Genomic DNA, 12,663 nt, shown 5'->3' with positions numbered 1-12,663 from the left:
AGAATAACATGAACAATATTTAACAAGAATTGAAATGAGTGGTCATTGCACCTGAATACACACACACACACACACACACACACACACAAACACACAGTTTGGTGTGTTGTTTTCTTAGTGTTTTTTGTGATGTGAGATGAAACTTCATGAAACTCTGAACTGTTCCAGCTACATGTTTGAGAAAAGGTTCATTTCTCAATGCTTAATGTCAACAGAGCAACATCTACTGATCAGAATGTAAAACTGGCAAATGCAAACGTTTGTATATTACAAAGTTAATATTAGTATAAAGGAAATCACGACTGTATTTTTTAACAGACCTTTATATCAATAACTGTAAAGACGAACAACATGTTCTTTTTTCATCAAATGTATTAATATCAGTCAAGTTAGGCTCAATATCTGTTTTAACTGTAGTAAAGTGAAGACTGAATGTCATTGTGTAATGTGGGTAAGACAACACTTTTATTTCCCAGTATGTCTGTGGCTCTTCAAGCCGTCCAGTTATTAAGAGGAATAAGGTCAAAGTGATGTGTGTTTCCTGGGTGGATCCATCACAAATGGAGTCGTGAGCAAAACCCAACCTCAACCTCATTTTCATTTCCCACCAAAATTTAATGTTGGTCTGACGTTAGAATTGTTAGAGTCAAAGGTCTTTCCGGCGTTATATTGACATCCAGTGCCAGGAGGGATTGACCAAAAACTATGAATTTCTCTCTGAGGTCTTATACACACAGTCAAGTGTTGCTCGAAGCAGTCAAATGGTACAGAAGGGACATGAGGCTTCACCATTATCAGTTATGTTATACGTCTAAAATCACTCGACACCTTCGAAGCCTCAACTTCTAACATAATATCACTATTTTTTTTCATGGTGTCTTCTTGGAGTGTTGAGTGAGATGGCGTCCACTGAGACGCTGTTTGTGTGCCTTCAACATGGTGTGAGGCTCATACCTGGCCCCGTGCTGCACTGATGGAGGTGGTGTTGTTTGCTGTGGGAGAGGTAATGGGTCATGAAAGTCTGGCCTACGCCTCCCGTATATGAATGAGGCTGTGGTGGTGTTCGTAAGGAAGAAGCGGTTCGTACATTAACCGGTGGAGAGTGGTCAGGTGTTCCAGGGCATGTTTGCCCAGGCGTCTCTACTGGCAGCACCATCTACAGAGTCCGTCTGTGAGGTCTCCCGGTCCATCCCAAACAAATTGCTGGAGAAAGACTTATGGAGGTTTGGGAAGGTTGAGGACAGTTGGTTTCGCCTCCCAAACTGAAGCAACCGAGACTCTGGTTATGGCGTTCAGAGTCAAGCACAGAGATGGTTATTACACTGTGTATGCTAGCTCTGGACAGATGAGTGTTTTGAATGTGAAGCTGTCCTCACAGGTAGACAGAGGTTGATGCCACTGATCTGGCCTCAGCAGCTTTGCGAAGAGGATTTAAGAGAAAACTTTTAGTTAGAAACTTTTAGTGCGTCTTAGGAGAACTCTGAGTGGTGAGATAAAATGCTTTGTGAATACGGGCCCAGAATTGTATCTGAAGAAAAATATAATGCATGTAACTCAAAACATAGCAATCCAAAATATAACTAAACAAACAATAAGGCAACAACCTGGGTGTTGGGATCTCAAGCCATGGCTTCTGAGAAGAACAATGGAGAGGCCTACATGTCCTCCAAAAGCCTCAGTCTCAAACCACGCCTCCTGAAAAGAACAAAGGAGAGGACTACATCTCCCTCCAAGCAACGGAGCCAAAACCACCCCCACAATTCACGACTATGTGTGAATTAGAAACTCAGCACCGGCATTGGCTGAGGCCAGGCATTCCCAGCAGGGATCCCCGGTGACGTTGCTCAGGTAATAAAAGCGGCGCAGTGACCCTCCTCCTGCGCTTCATTCCCGTGCACCAGTTACAGTAGAGAGCTACTCCAGCTCTCTACGTGACTTGGCTGCTGAAAGGGAGCAATCTGCAACATTTGACCTTTTCCACAACTTCTTAAAGCCCAGGTCACAGTCTTCAACTTGCGGGCCGGCGCACAGACTGCTGTTGTTTGTTTCCTTTTTCGTTTTTTTTCATCTTTTGGATCCGACGTAGATCGCTGTGCAATCAGCTGATTTCACGTTCCCTGAGGACGAGCGCCGACTTTGTTAAGGACAAAACAAAGTTCACCGTCCCTCATCTGTGATCTTCCCGCTGCCGCCGAGGAACTCATCACAGTCATCGCCAGAAGAGCGGGACACGACCCGCCGAGCTCCCGGCCAAGGACCGAGCTGTGGAGAACCAGAGTGGACTTTCTTTTTCTAACTCCGAAGGATCGGAGCAACTCACAGTAAGAGGCTGATGTCTGGGCAGAGACACAGTTAGTGTAGCGTGTTTTATTTTGCTATTTGACTTATAAGTGCTGCATATCTTGGTGTTTTAGATCGTTCACTATGATCAGCTTAATAAGCCAAATATCACTAGTTAAAGGACCAATATCCCACTAGATGGACTCCGGTTCGCTGGCTCTGTTATTGGGTAGTGATATTGTGGTGATTATTAACTGTGGTGACGATCTCTTGTGGACTCTTTCCTCTCTTCACCTTTATTCTCCCTCTTTTCTCCCAATCACCTCATCTACATCTCACTCACATTCAGGCCCTAGAGTGTGAGCGCGTCAGACACGTAAAGCTCAAGGGTCGCTCCCTTTGTTCTCGTTGTTCACGCCATTCACACCATGGATGTATTATAAGACCTTATAATACATCCATGCACCATTCACACTCTGCGGCCAGCCGCCATCTTGGCTCTAGGGACGACCTCACTCGTGTCACGCTGCCGCCATCTTGGCTCCTACTGACACGTCACTCACGTGACTTCGTCGCCACCTTCTCTCTCCCTCTCTCTCTCCCTCACACACACACACACGGTTGTTACATATGTGTTTTGCCTGTATTTATCTAGTTAGTAACCAATGTTTGTTTTAGTTATAGTTGAATTATAATCGGTTTAATATTAAGTGATGTTATTTTGAATAATTATTACTCTTATTAATAAATCCTGTTATAATTTAACTCGTCGTTGTCTGTGATTATTGTGATTATATTTATGATAACAGCTGGATTCACAACAGTCAGTGCTCGAATTTACCCTTCAACCAACCTTCTGAGACTGTATTCTGAGCCATCAATTTGGTCATTGGTCCCTGGTGACAGGGTGGTGCTCCAAGGTTACTACTTGTAGTAAACATTTATATATATATTGGTGATTATCACTGATAATCATTAATATTATACGCCAATAACCAAATTGCCCCTACCTGTGCCCCAACATGGGTCACAGTCTCAAAGGCAGCTTGCGTATCTGTACAAGTCAGTGCACACTGCTGAGTCAGACAGCATCACAGTGATGTTGGCGCCATCAGTTTTTACCAATCATCACCCTCCAGGTCTGAAACATGAAACATCAACTGTGAAGAGCTGAAAGCTGCAGTTCTTCTAATGACCACTAAAGTCTGGCTCCAACACTGAGTCAGTCCCTATAGACTCCCATGTTAATGTCCCATTTTACAGCAGAAAGAAACATGTTTACAGCCTGGTACAAAAACTGTTCTGGTCTCTAGAGCTAATTTCCTCCTTCATCACAACTGTATGGGCTGAATTTTATAGAACTCACCTGTTTACATTTTATTAAAGACTAAAGTGATGGAATTGGGGGCGTGGCCTCTTTGAGTGACAGGTGGGTGAGTGTATGTTTGAGACAACTCAGCAAGTCTCAGCTTCACACACACCCCACCTCTTTGACCATATTTGGATTAGCTGAGAGTTAGGGGTGGAGTCAGGCACTGCCAAAATGGTGGAGCAGCTCACTCTGAGCTTCAGAAACCTGTGGATGACTTCTACATCCATCTTCATCTATCTAACCTGTATTCTCAGCTGCTTCATTCTTTCACCTTTTCAAGTATGTGGATGTGATCAGCGGCATGACAAAATTTGTGAAAAGATGCTTTTGGATTGCTAATCCAGAGAAAAATATGAAACGTAGACAGTATTCACCAAAGTGCATGGCAATACAATAAGAATAAATCAGTTCAAATGAAGGAAGCATAATGTGTAAAAACTGATCTCCATGTTAGAAGATGACTTTGCTGTTTTGCCACATGTATCTTATGTTTCAAAAAAACAAAACATCTGGTTGGTAGCAAACATTAACTTTTAATGATACCTTTACTTCTTCTTTTGGTGGCTTGACGTGGACACTGCCACTATTTTAAGTCACACAATATCCCCCCCAAAAAATGTAGTACTTACTTTTAATACTTAGTGAAATATTTAATTTTACAGGGGGAGATGCTCCAACAGTGTACCACAAAGGGACCAGATTTTTGGTCATCTTAAGGCAGCTAGCTAGTCCCGTAGTGGACATTTCAATATTGTCCTCTGAAAAATGCCTGAAATGCCTTTAAAATGTGTGAACTCCAACCATGTTCTTTTTAACCAGTGGTGAGAAGGAAAGGGGAAAAGGTTGTGGGAGTCAGTGAAATCAAAAACACAGCATCAGCCCATATTCGCTGAAATAAAAATTTTTTTTGACATATATTTTGCATACAACGAGAGATAAATGAACACAGGGACACAGGATTAAATGTGTTTAAATGAAAGTGTCTGCTTTACAGCTGTAATTTGAATGACTCAAATAACTCAAAGTTATAAATATAAACATTTCACACTTTAGCAAATAGACACTGAGATGCAGAAAACTTGACAGTAATAAACAAGTAAACAAGCAGACCCTGCGAGCCAGTAAAAAAACAATGTGTGTTACAGTCACAGCCGGTGCCCTCCTGTGTTAACTCTGTTAGTATGCAAAACAGACTGCATGGACCCCATGTTGGGATTGGTGGGATTGGTTGGTGGTGAGTTTCCAGTACAGTTCATCCATTGGCACAGCATTGGTGCAGCTCTGCAGTGGCCAGAAGATCAGCCGTTCTGAGAAGAGAGAACCAGAGCACAGCTTCCCACCGTACCTCTTGCTGTCTGTAAAGGTATTGGAACCATTGTGAAGTTGTCTGTGAGGTACTTGTGATGGACAGCAGGGGTGGAGCCATATTGTTTTCAGGTTGTCGAATCCGTCTCATTCTTGTGGACACGATATTTCAGTCATGTCTTGACAGAAATGTATCTTTAAACCTGAGACAAATGTCTCCACTCAAGGACAAACTGATTAGACTTTGGTGGTCAAAGGTCAATGTCACAGTGACCTCACAAAATGTGGTTTTGGCCTTGTGAACATAATATCACTATAACACCTTGAAGGAATTTCTTCAAATTTGGTACTTTCACTTTAGAACTTGAGTCCTTGAGTCCAACTTTCACTTGGTCTCATGGACAAGCTGATTAGATATTGGTGGTCAAAGGTCAAAGGTAACAGTAACCTCTCATAACACATTTTAGCCATTACTCAAGTTTCCACACAACAATTATGACAAAATTTCACACAAATAGTTAATATTTTATATCCATCCATCCATTTTCTATACCGCCTATATTATAGCGCTGACATTGTGCGAGGGTGGGGTACACCCGGGACAGGTCGCCAGGGCTGACATACAGAGACAAACAACCACACACACTCACATTCACAGCTACAGGCAATTTAGAGTCACCAATCAACCTAACGTGCATGTCTTTAGACTGTGGGAGGAAGCCGGAGCACTCGAAGGGATCCCACATGTAAACTCCAAGTAGAAAGACCCCAGGCCAGGAGTTCGAACCCAGAACCTTCTTGCTGTGAGGTGACAGCACAAACCACTGCACCTTCATATTTTATATGACTCTGGATAAACAAGGATTCAATTCAATTCAATTCAGTTTTATTTGTATAGCGCCAAATCATAATATACATTATCTCAAGGCACTTTACAGGGTGAGGTCAAGACCTTACTTTGTTACAGAAAAAAACCCAACAGTTCCCACAAAGAGCAAGCGCTTGGCGACAGGGGGGAGGAAAAACTCCCTTTTAACAGGAAGAAACCTCCAACAGAACCGGGCTCAGGGTGGGCGGCCGTCTGCCTCGACCGGTTGGGTTTAGGAGAAGATAGAAAGAGGGGGAGGGGGAGGAGAGGGGAGAGAAGAGAGAGAGAGAGAGAGACCAGGAACAGCTGTGTAGGTAATGGTGTTATCAATAATAATGACAGGTAACAGTGGTTAATAGTAAAGATGAGTAGTGGTGGATCTGGATCCTGCTGCTCCAGAGGCAGAGAGACCTGCAGAATGAGGACAGAGAGAGGGAGAGAGAGGAGAAGCACAAACTACGGGAGAGAAAAAATACAAAGTTAATGGCATGAGGTCATCGAGAGAGAGAGGGGGAGAGAGACAGAAATAGAGAGAGAGCGCCCAGTGAATCATGGGAATCCCCCAGCAGTCTAGCTCTATAGCAGCATAACTAAGGGATGGGCCAGGACATACCCGAGCCAGCCCTAACTATAAGCTTTACTAAACAGGACAGTTTTAAGCCTGATCTTAAAGGTAGAGAGGGTGTCTGCCTCCCGAGCCCACACTGAGAGCTGGTTCCACAGGAGAGGAGCCTGATAGCTGAAGGCTCTGCCCCCCATTCTGCTCTTACAAACTCTGGGAACCACAAGTTGACCTGCATTTAGAGAGCGAAGTATCCTATTGGGAAAATAGGGAACTATAAGCTCTCCAAGGTACGATGGTGCTTGACCATTAATGGCTTTGTAGGTGAGGAGGAGGATTTTAAATTCTATCCTGGATTTTACAGGGAGCCAATGCAGAGAGGCTAACACAGGAGAGATGTGATCTTGTTTCCTAGTTCCTGTCAGTACTCGTGCTGCCACATTTTGGATCAATTGGAGGCTTTTTACTGAATTTTTGGGACATCCTGACAATAAAGAGTTACAGTAGTCCAGTCTTGAGGTAACAAATGTATGAACTAGTTTTTCAGCATCCTTTAGACACAGAATGGGTCTGATTTTTGCAATATTGCGCAGGTGGAAGAAGGCTGTCCTAGAGACTTGCTTTATATGTGAAGTAAAGGACAAGTCCTGGTCAAAAATGACACCAAGGTTTCTGACTGTAGCACTGGAGGCCAAGGTGATGTCATCCAGAGTCAGTATATTATCACATAGTGTATCTCTGAGGTGTTTTGGGCCAATTACAATAACTTCAGTTTTGTCTGAATTTAAGAGTAAGAAATTACTGGTCATCCAGATTTTTATGTCCTTAAGACAGACCTGAAGCTTGGCTACCTGGTTAGTCTCACCTGGCTTCATGGATAAGTACAGCTGGGTGTCATCTGCGTAACAATGGAAACTCATCTGGTGCCTCCTAATAATGTTTCCCAGAGGGAGCATATATAGAGTGAAGAGCATTGGTCCTAGCACAGAACCTTGTGGAACTCCATGACTGACTTTAGTGATGATAGAAGAGTCATTATTAACATGAACAAACTGGAGTCTATCTGACAGATATGACTTAAACCAGCTTAGTGTGGTTCCTTTGATGCCGACCATATGTTCTAGTCTCTGTAATAAAATCTTATGATCGATGGTGTCAAATGCGGCACTAAGATCTAGTAGGACAAGTATAGAGACAAGTCCATTGTCTGACGCTATGAGGAGATCATTGGTAACCTTAACCAGAGCTGTTTCTGTGCTATGATGGACTCTAAAACCTGACTGAAAATCTTCAAACAAACCATTCCTGTGCAAATAATCACATAACTGGTTTGCAACGATCTTCTCAAGGATTTTAGAAATAAAGGGGAGGTTGGATATAGGTCTATAATTGGCTAAAACATCTGGATCAAGAGTAGGCGTTTTAAGTAGAGGTTTAATTACTGCAACTTTAAAAGCCTGCGGTACATAACCAGTTGATAAAGATAAGTTAATCAGACTTAATATAGAGGTGTCGATTAAAGGAAAAACTTCTTTGAACAGCCTTGTTGGAACAGGGTCTAGAAGACAAGTCGATGGTTTAGATGACGAAACTGTTGAAACGAGCTCAGAGAGATGTACAGGAGAGAAACAGTCAAAATATAAACCAGTGGACTCTGAGGCTGCTGAACTGGACAATACATCTGAGCCAGCTGTGGGGAGGAGATGGTGAATTTTTTCTCTAACAGAGACAATTTTATTTGTAAAGAACCTCATAAAGTCATTCCAACTGAGGGCTAAAGGAACAGATGGATCAACAGAGCTGTGGCTGTCTGTCAGCCTGGCTACAGTGCTGAACAGAAACCTGGGATTATTCTTGTTTTCTTCTATTAATGATGAATAATAGGATGTTCTGGCTTTACGGAGGCTTTTTTTATACGCCAACAGGCTGTCTTTCCAAGCCTTTAGAGATTCTTCCAGGTTAGTAGAACGCCACCTTCTTTCTAGCTTCATTGAATTTTGCTTTAAAGCTCGTGTTTCTGAGCTGTACCATGGAGCTAGTCTTCTCTGACTCACCACCTTCCTCCTCAGAGGGGCCACAGTGTCTAGAGTTGCACGCAGTGAGGCTACAGTACTGTCAGCAAGATCATCAACCTGTGTGGATGTGAAGTTAAGAGAGCTGTTCCCTACTGTATTGATACATGGCAGTGGGCTAAGTACTGATGGGATCCTTTCTTTAAATTTGCTGATGGTATTGTCAGAGAGACACCTGCTGTAATAGATTTTTTCCCCAGATGCTGTGTAGTCCATGACTGAAAACTCAAATGTTAACAGAGAATGGTCAGATAAAAGAGGGTTTCTGGGAGAAACTGTTAGATATTCAATGTCAATGTCAGGATGTAATCTGAAACTACTGTGTGTTGCAGAGGCAGACAACTGCAAGGTGGTAGTTCTGTTATGTTATGTACTGAGTGTTGGGGACTGAGCCAGGGAGTAGAGACCTTTTCACTGGCATTTCACTCAGAATTTACTCTGACATCCTGACACAATCCTAAGTGACAGATGGCAGAGCACGCCATCAGCCCCCACTGGGCCCAGAGTGGTATGCAATCAGAGTAATAATTAGTAACAATAATATTTCTAATAATTAATTGTATATAAATAATAATAATCTATAATTAAGACATAATTACAAATATTTACATTTAATAGCTTTAATCTAAGAATTCTACCTAATCTAAAAACAATCCTGTTTTTTCTTCCATTTCTGCAAATTGTGAAATTAATTCTGAATGTCAGAAGATTTTAGCCAAGCTAGCAGCATGGCTCTGTAGTAGTTATGATGCCAGTCCACCACAGGAGTCCAGATTAAACTGCTGGATGGGCTTCTATGAAATACAAAATTTGGTTCAGACATTCGTGGTCACCAGAGGGTGAATCCCACTGACTGTGGTGCCACTACAAGGCTGACAGTTTTGTTTGGAGTGTGTGTAGATCACCATGAAATTTGGTGCAGAGATTCATGGTCCTGAGATAAAATTTAATTCCCAGACCAGACTTTATTTCATCATCAGCTTGAAATTAATTTGTCCAATACTTTGATTTGTGACAAAATACCTGCACAACTACTTTCTTGTTTACTGTAAAGTCTCAAAAGCATGCTGATATGCCCACCTTAACATTCTATATGGGTGTTAGCATCCTTGTTAGCTTGCAGTCTGTTTCTCTCAAGTGATAGTTTCTTTAAGATAAAATGCTGTTCCTATAAGAAGTGATTATACCAACAAACAAATTAAGCAGATTATTGACAACAATAATTTTATTTTGTGATTCACAAAACAAATGAAAAAGGGTTACAGTGGAATCCAGAGGAAAAACATGATTATTTGGGTGGGATGAAATCTGAACATGACGAACACTCCAGATGAATCTGTGGTCATCACAGCTCAGTATTTCTGCAGTATAATTATTATTAATATTATTTGTTAAAAGGTCCTTTGTCCATTTTATGAATTCAAATGTTTCAAGTGTTTTTCCACACCCACCCCACATAGAGGCAAATAATGATCAACAGGTAAACCAGTTGACATCCTGATATCCTTGACACAATTATAAATTAATAATAAATACAATAAATAATAGGTCAAAAACAATACTTTTGTAAACATACATTGTATCTCATGTTGAGCATGGAGGATGTTAAGAGGTTGCAGAAGCAGGTCCACAGTCCACCGACATGTCAACACCCTCAAATGGATAATTGGTGTTGCTGCTGACCTTGACGTTGATGCGCTCCTTCAGGTTCTTCAGCTTCTTATAGAGGCAATTTGGTGATATGGTGGCTTTCACAGGCGGAGAGCAGAAGGTGGTGTTCTTCTGCAGAGAAAAAACACAAACAGTAGACATGAATGTTGTATATAAAACGATATTCAATGATATGAACAATGAATCCAGTGTATATGTGCAACATGTGAACCATGTGGAGGCAAGAAAACATGAATGAAGGCAGCAGCTGGATCAACTGGATCTTAACTGGAACTTAAAAAAAGAATCAGTCAAACCCCAAATCTGTGACTCTGACTGAACTGAACTTTTTACCAGCTGAGTGAAAACCACAGCACTGCTAACCAGCCCCTACAGTTTGTTAATTATATTTACCCATATTAGTATGTTCATATACCTGAAACTGCCTTTCACCACGTATTAACTAGTCTACTAAATGAACTGCAGTTCAATGCTAACAACATAGTTGTTGTAATATCTGTGATTATTATATGAATCATTAGCCATGATCACTCACTGGAAATTTACAACCAATGTCCTGCAGATCATTGAGCAGATGCTCAATGCACTCCTTTTCCAAAATATCGGGGTGCAGTAACTTCAGGCCTTCAATGAAATAATCAGGGAAGCGACAGTCCTGTCCAGAAGAAGAACAACACAGCATTACTTCACACAAAGCACTACAAAACTTTGGATCATACCACATGATTTTCATCAGCAGGAGCCAGTTGCACCATCTTTCTGTCAGTTCAAATCTTGTCTACTAAGTGGAGCTCTCAGTGATTAGTATTTACACCTTGTAGCTGCCAGGTGGAAGTATGTGTAGCTACATTAACTAACTACATAACTACATTAACTGACAAGTCCTCATGTCCTTTTGAAAATGAATTTATGCCTGTTTGATTTGTGTTTTCAACAAAGTTTCCAGTCTCTGAGCATGCTGCTCCAGAACTAGCTCTAATGCCCTAAAACCAGCTTTCAGTGTTCATGCTAAGCTAGGCTAAGCATGTCCAATGACTCGATCTCGGTACTGAAAACAATCCATTTTATCAGCTTACAAAATGTCAACACAGTTCACACATTGGGAAAAATGTCCTGTGTGGTGGAATATGTGCAGAGCAAGTCTCAGGATAGTTTTCCATCCCTGACATTTTCATGGTAATTCATTTATCTGCCATTACGTAATCCATGATTATCATTTTTCTGCTTCTCACACTAAAACACACACAGCACTTACCACATGTGACACACTGTAGTTAAGACACCGGCATCTTTCGTCCTAAAGAGTTACACACAAAAGGAAAAAAAAATCAAGACACAAAAAGATGCGTCTTGCAGTCAACCTTGAATGTGTGCATGAATAACTGAAATTGGTTCAGATGAGATAACAGCACAGCAAAGAGGAAGTGGTAAAGATGTCATGGTGCTGAAGCTGTGTGTGCACACTGCAGAACAGCTACAAAGTCACGATAAAGACTTGTTTCTGTGCTTTTCAGTGACACAGTGACACAATGAAAATAACATTGTTGTTGGTTTGTTTAAGAAGAGCTTTTAGACACACAGAAACATGTAAATCAGAAAAAACTACTCTGCATGACCCACCCCCCACCACATTTACAATATTAACAATATCACTAAGTGGAAACATGGAGCTTCACAGCTGTGTCCCACTGTTTGAATTCACTTGTTGTGAACAAGTGGAATTTGTGACAATTAAAGGTCCAAAAACTATTTTCAGTGATGATAAATAGATACAATAATGAGACATACATGCCAGAGAAATATCCTGTTTGATAACTGTTGTAACAGAGAGAGAAAAAATTAGCATTGCTCAAAGGACTGTTCCATGAATCCCACATCAGACTTCTGACTCTACTTGGTCACCATTGCAGGAAGATGGAGAATTAGGTTGGAAATGAAAAAGCCAAATGTAGAGAATGAAATGAGAGAGATGAAGTCAGAGCCAGCAACAGAGAAATTCGGAGAATCATCAGACTTACAGTGAGAGCTGAGCTGCAGTCCAACGAACAGCCCTGTCAATCAAACAAGAAGGTTTTTCAAACACATCATCAGCATCCGCACTGACACCCAGTCTGCTTGTTACCCACACACACACACACACACACACACACACACACACACTGTCTGGTGTGGAGTAAATCTGGTGACTATCTCCAGTGTAAAATACTGTTTCCTGTCTGTGCAGTAAGTCATGTATCTGATCAGAATAATGCCGCCTTACCTTCACTATATCTCCAAACTCATCCACGTTTATGTTGAAGGTGTTCAGGTCCGGGCCTTTGGTGATGGGACATGAGTGATGACAGGTGATGAAGAGAGACAGGAGCAGCAGAGGCAGCATCCAGGTAGAGGAGCAGGTGAAGGACCCAGTCATGGCTGATAGATATGTGAGGTTCTGAGTTCACAAAAATGAATGAACTTGTGTGTGTGTGTATGTGAATCAGTTTTCCAGCCTGTATCTTAATGTCTGGGTTGGTTTTTCTAGGTCCAGTCA

Source organism: Trachinotus anak, unplaced genomic scaffold (assembly GCF_046630095.1).
Source record: "Trachinotus anak isolate AG129_WGS33_773 ecotype Australia unplaced genomic scaffold, CSIRO_AGI_Tana_v1 ptg000021l, whole genome shotgun sequence".
Taxonomy (NCBI): domain Eukaryota; kingdom Metazoa; phylum Chordata; class Actinopteri; order Carangiformes; family Carangidae; genus Trachinotus; species Trachinotus anak.
The sequence above is the reverse complement of the archived record's forward strand: the minus strand, read 5'-3'. Positions refer to the sequence as shown.